Genomic DNA, 5131 nt, shown 5'->3' on the forward strand with positions numbered 1-5131 from the left:
TTGCAAAAAGTGTGCCTGTTTTGGGGACAAACTTCTGAAAATGTTTTAACCTCTTAGATAAAAGTAAACCTATGCAGTTTTGGTGTCTACGAACTCTTATCGACCCGAGGCATCACACCGGCATCACTTTTACAATATAGTGAACACATTTTATAAAATATCCCAAAAACCATGATAAAATTGCCCTTTTTCCACACTTTGAATTATTTTGCCATTTTCCAGTACACTATATGGGAAATCTAATGGCTTCATTTAAAAATACTAAACAAGAGACAGAGCTGCACAGCTATAATAACAAAAATATACAAGAAGTGAGGGTGCAAGCCTACCAAACTGTATATGTAGAAGAGAAAAAGAAGTAGGCAAAAAGCACTCAACTCACTGGATACATATACAAAATATAACATGGAATTTATTGAAGAAAAATACAGTGCAAACACCATAAAAACATGTAAAAACAGCAAGACACTCCTCCCATGGACCACAATTAAAGTGCTGAGGCAATATACAATACAAATGCAGGTATATCAATATGGGAACCAAATATAGAAACTGACTGAGACACTATATATCAGTATGAAAACCAAAATTGTCAGTCTAAATAGAACCAACAACAGTAGTGGCCCCAAAGGTACTGATACACCAATGCAAATATAACAGTGCAAGAAAGCAATGAGCACTGATAGCAGCAAGAAAAGGCCTGCAAGGGACCCAGAAAGGTTAGTCTAGGTAACCTAGAGGTAAAACAGGCATGAGACCAAGTAAGGGAATAGTCACCCAAAGGGTCCAGGGAGATAACACCCGAGTCAGGGAACCATGTATGAGTGTCAGGGAGAGGACACCGACCCGACGCGTGTCGCTCAAAGGAGCTTCATCAGGGGAGGGTAGTGAGGTGGAAAAACAGCACACATATAAATACAAAATCAAATCAGTAAATTAAATACTGGTGTGGCAGTAATTCAGACCGTATGCTTTCGGCGTCCGGAAATGAAGGAGACCAGGAAGTAGATAGTTGTGCACCCATGAAGGGCTTCCCCCAGGGTGCCACCCCGCCTGTGTACTTTTTCAGGGGAGGGTAGTGACCTTTTTGGTCCTCTATACCTATTGTATGAACTATTTCCCCTCTGTATATAGATTATTGATGCTTTTTGTAAACTGTTGCCTCCCCTTTTTTGACTAATGACAATGTCAATGCTCTTTTCTCCCATCCATCCTGTCGCCTAATGTTAACATTTTACATTGCTCTAATATCATCAGAATATTTTTCAGACATATATTCCATAACTATTTCATGTCTATAAATGTCCTATATAGACACTAGGGTATTAAGGGGACATGGCTTTGTTTTAGCCATTTAAATAAACAATACTCTATGCCTTTGATAATAATAACTGTGCTCCGCTATATTGATGCATTTCCAGCATTATACTAATGTCCAGACGCCTTATATGCTTGGTTGCGCTGTGAATATCTTGACGCTTGCGCAGTATGACATTCCACCTTTCTTTTCGCATGGTGGCCACCGCGCATGCGCATATGCGTCCGTTATCCCTGTCTTGCTGGGGGAAACCTTTTGCAGTTGCGCCTGGATTTGCCGTCACTCGCGCATGCGCAGCTGCGCTTAGGTCTCTGCGTTCTGGGGGAAGCCCTTCATGGGTGCACAACTATCTACTTCCTGGTCTCCTTCATTTCCGGACGCCGAAAGCATACGGTCTGAATTACTGCCACACCAGTATTTAATTTACTGATTTGATTTTGTATTTATATGTGTGCTGTTTTTCCACCTCACTACCCTCCCCTGATGAAGCTCCTTTGAGCGACACGCGTCGGGTCGGTGTCCTCTCCCTGACACTCATACATGGTTCCCTGACTCGGGTGTTCTCCCTGGACCCTTTGGGTGACTATTCCCTTACTTGGTCTCATGCCTGTTTTACCTCTAGGTTACCTAGACTAACCTTTCTGGGTCCCTTGCAGGCCTTTTCTTGCTGCTATCAGTGCTCATTGCTTTCTTGCACTGTTATATTTGCATTGGTGTATCAGTACCTTTGGGGTTTTATGGTGTTTGCACTGTATTTTTCTTCAATAAATTCCATGTTATATTTTGTATATGTATCCAGTGAGTTGAGTGCTTTTTGCCTACTTCTTTTTCATTTAAAAATACAACTCGTCCTGCAAAAAACAAGCCCTCATATGGCAAGATGACAGCCCCCAACATTGTAAAGCATGCAGTATAAAAAAAACCAAAAAAAAAACAAACCACTAATGAAATGGAAAATTCAAAGAGACTGGGTATAAGGCTGGTTTCAGACGTCCGTGTTTTAGGTATGTGTGACATCCGTTTTTAAACACGGATATCACACGTACCCATGTTACCCTATTGTGTACCCACACGGCCGTGTATTCACAGGGACAGTTTGGCCTTGCTATTTCACACGGAGACGTGTCAGTTTTTTCTCCGGCAGCACAGGTGTGACACGGACCGCACACTGATGTGATCCGTGTGACATCAGTGTGACACGGACCGGAGAAAACACTGGTTTTTAAATAAAAAGATTTTATATATTTACCTGTATTCGGCGATGCTGTCTCCCGCTCCTGACCCCAGCTCATTATTTTCATTGATTATTCACTGCAGTGAGCAGCTGGGAGCAGGGGCATCACGGTGATAGCGCTGGAGACAGCACCGCCGAGGACAGCATCGCTGGGGACATCGTTAGTGACAGGTGAGTATCCTGCCAGCAGTGTGTGTTCAGGGACATCCAGGAGGTCATCGGATTTCCCAATAAACTCTGATGACCTCATGATGACACCCCTGCAACAACTGCTCTACAGCGAGTGTCACGATGGTGACTTCCAGGGGTTCATGAGAGTTCATTGTGAACTCAGATGACCCCCTGGAAATCACTGCACAAACTGCTGTATACTCACCTGTCACCAGTGATGTCCCCGGTGGTGCTGTACCCAGCCTGTCCCCACGATGCTCCGGCTTCAAAATCCTCAGGCAGTGAATAATAAATGAAAATAATGAGCGGGTGTTAGGAGCAAGACGCAGCAGAGCAGAAAACCGCATCGCAGGATACATGTAAATATAGAACATCTTTTCATTGCAGATTAAACACGGACGTATGAAACCGGCCTAAGACAAGAGGTCTGGCACCACCCACGGGCCAAAAAATCCTGTTGATAAAAGAGTGATGCACCCTTGCACAGGAATAATAAGGCTGTGTGCACACGTTGCGTTTTTTACCGCGGAAACGCTGCGTTTAGAACCGCAGCGTTTCAGTGGCAAATTGCATGCGTTCAGCTTTCCCAGCAAAGTGTATGAGAAAGCCGAAAAATCAGTGCACACGCTGCGTTTCTAAACGCAGCGTTTTGGATGCCAAAAATCGGTGCGAAAGGAAAAGCAGCATGTCACTTTTGTGCGTTGTGGCTGCGTTCTCTCCCCCATTAAATCAATGATGTGGGGTCAGAAAGCAGCTACAACGCAGTGAGCTGCTTTTTTGTTGCGGTCCGCGGGCTTTGTCGGCATGCCAGAACGCAGGTATTTACCTGGAAGTGAGGTCAAGAGGTTTCCTGTTGACCTCACTTCCTGGCAAAGTCCTGGAAAGCCCCCGGTGTCGCCAAAGTGCCCGCCCCGACCCCCCCTCCCGAAAATCCAACATGGCCGCGCGCACAGTAGCGCACCGGCCGCCCTGCTCCTATGATTTGTCGCATGTGCCTTGACATGCGACAGAAAAATGCCCCCCAGGCCCTGCCAGGTCACCCCCTATTCCCCCCGGTAACCCCCGTACCTGTCCGGTCGCAGCGCTGATCCCCCGCGGCCCCCTCCTCCTTCACAGTGCACGCTGGCCGGTCACATGTGCAGAGCAGCTGACAGCCAGCACTGTGTTCAGTGTGAGCTGTGCTGGCTGCTCGGCACTCTGCAGCTGTGTCTTGGGGAGAGTGGGTGCAGATTTTTGGCACCCACTCTCCTCAAATGGAGGGTCTGCCCTCCTAGAAAATGGGGGATACGTTCCCTGAACGTGCCCCCATATTCTAGAAGGTCCAGAGGCGACGTGGGACGTCTAAATGGATTTCTGCGGACCCATTTTTTTCAAATTTTTTTATTAAATTGGAGAACAAGGGAATGATTTGGGGAGTGTTTTTTCTAATAAAAAAATGTGTCATTTTTTTTGCTTTTGTTTACTGTCAATTAGTTATGTCTGGTATCTGATAGACGCCGTGACATCACTAATTGCTGGGCTTGATGCCAGGTGACATTACACATCTGGTATCAACCCCATTTATTACCCCGTTTGCCAACACACCAGGGCGCGGGATGAGTTGGGGCGAAGCGCCAGGATTGGCGCATCTAATGGATGCGCCACTTCTGGGGCGGCTGCGGCCTGCTATTTTTAGGCTGGGAAGAGTCCAATAACCATGGCTCTTCCCACCCTGAGAATACCAGACCCCAGCTGTCAGCTTCACCTTGGCTGGTGATCTAATTTGGGGGGACCCCACGTTATTTTTTTTTTAATTCTTTATTTATAAATAAAAAAAAAAAAAAAAAGCCTGGGGAGCCCTCCAAATTGATCACCAGCCAAGATGAAGCTGCCAGCTGTGGTTTGCAGGCTACAGCTGTCTGCTTTACCCTGACTGGCTATCAAAAATAGGGGGGACCCCACGCCATATTTTTCATTGTTTTTTTTTTTTTTGGATAAATACTAAGCTAGGCACCCTTTAGTGCCACATGAAAGGTACTAAAGGTGCCAGCTTAGAATATGCAGGCGGGGGTGGGACGTTATATATATTTGACATCCATTGACGCTTTTTAGGCTGTGTGCCCACAATCAGGGTTTGCAGCGTTATGGGCGCTGAGTGTTTTCCCTGCGTCCATAACGCTGCGTTGTGCAGTAGAAGCACAGTGGAAGGATTTTTGGAGATCCCATGCCCACTGTGCTTCTTTTCTCCGCAGCATAAACTGACCGGTGGCGTGGCTTCCCGAGCCTCAGCATGTCAATTTATGCTGCGGAGACGAGAGTGTTCTCTGCAGGTAGCATAGAGCTCCACAGCAGCCTGAACCCAAATCGTGGGCATGTGCAGCTGCAGGAAGGCTGACACTGTGTACTAGACGCCGTGTCGCTGGATCATG

Source organism: Anomaloglossus baeobatrachus, chromosome 4 (assembly GCF_048569485.1).
Source record: "Anomaloglossus baeobatrachus isolate aAnoBae1 chromosome 4, aAnoBae1.hap1, whole genome shotgun sequence".
Lineage (NCBI taxonomy): Eukaryota > Metazoa > Chordata > Amphibia > Anura > Aromobatidae > Anomaloglossus > Anomaloglossus baeobatrachus.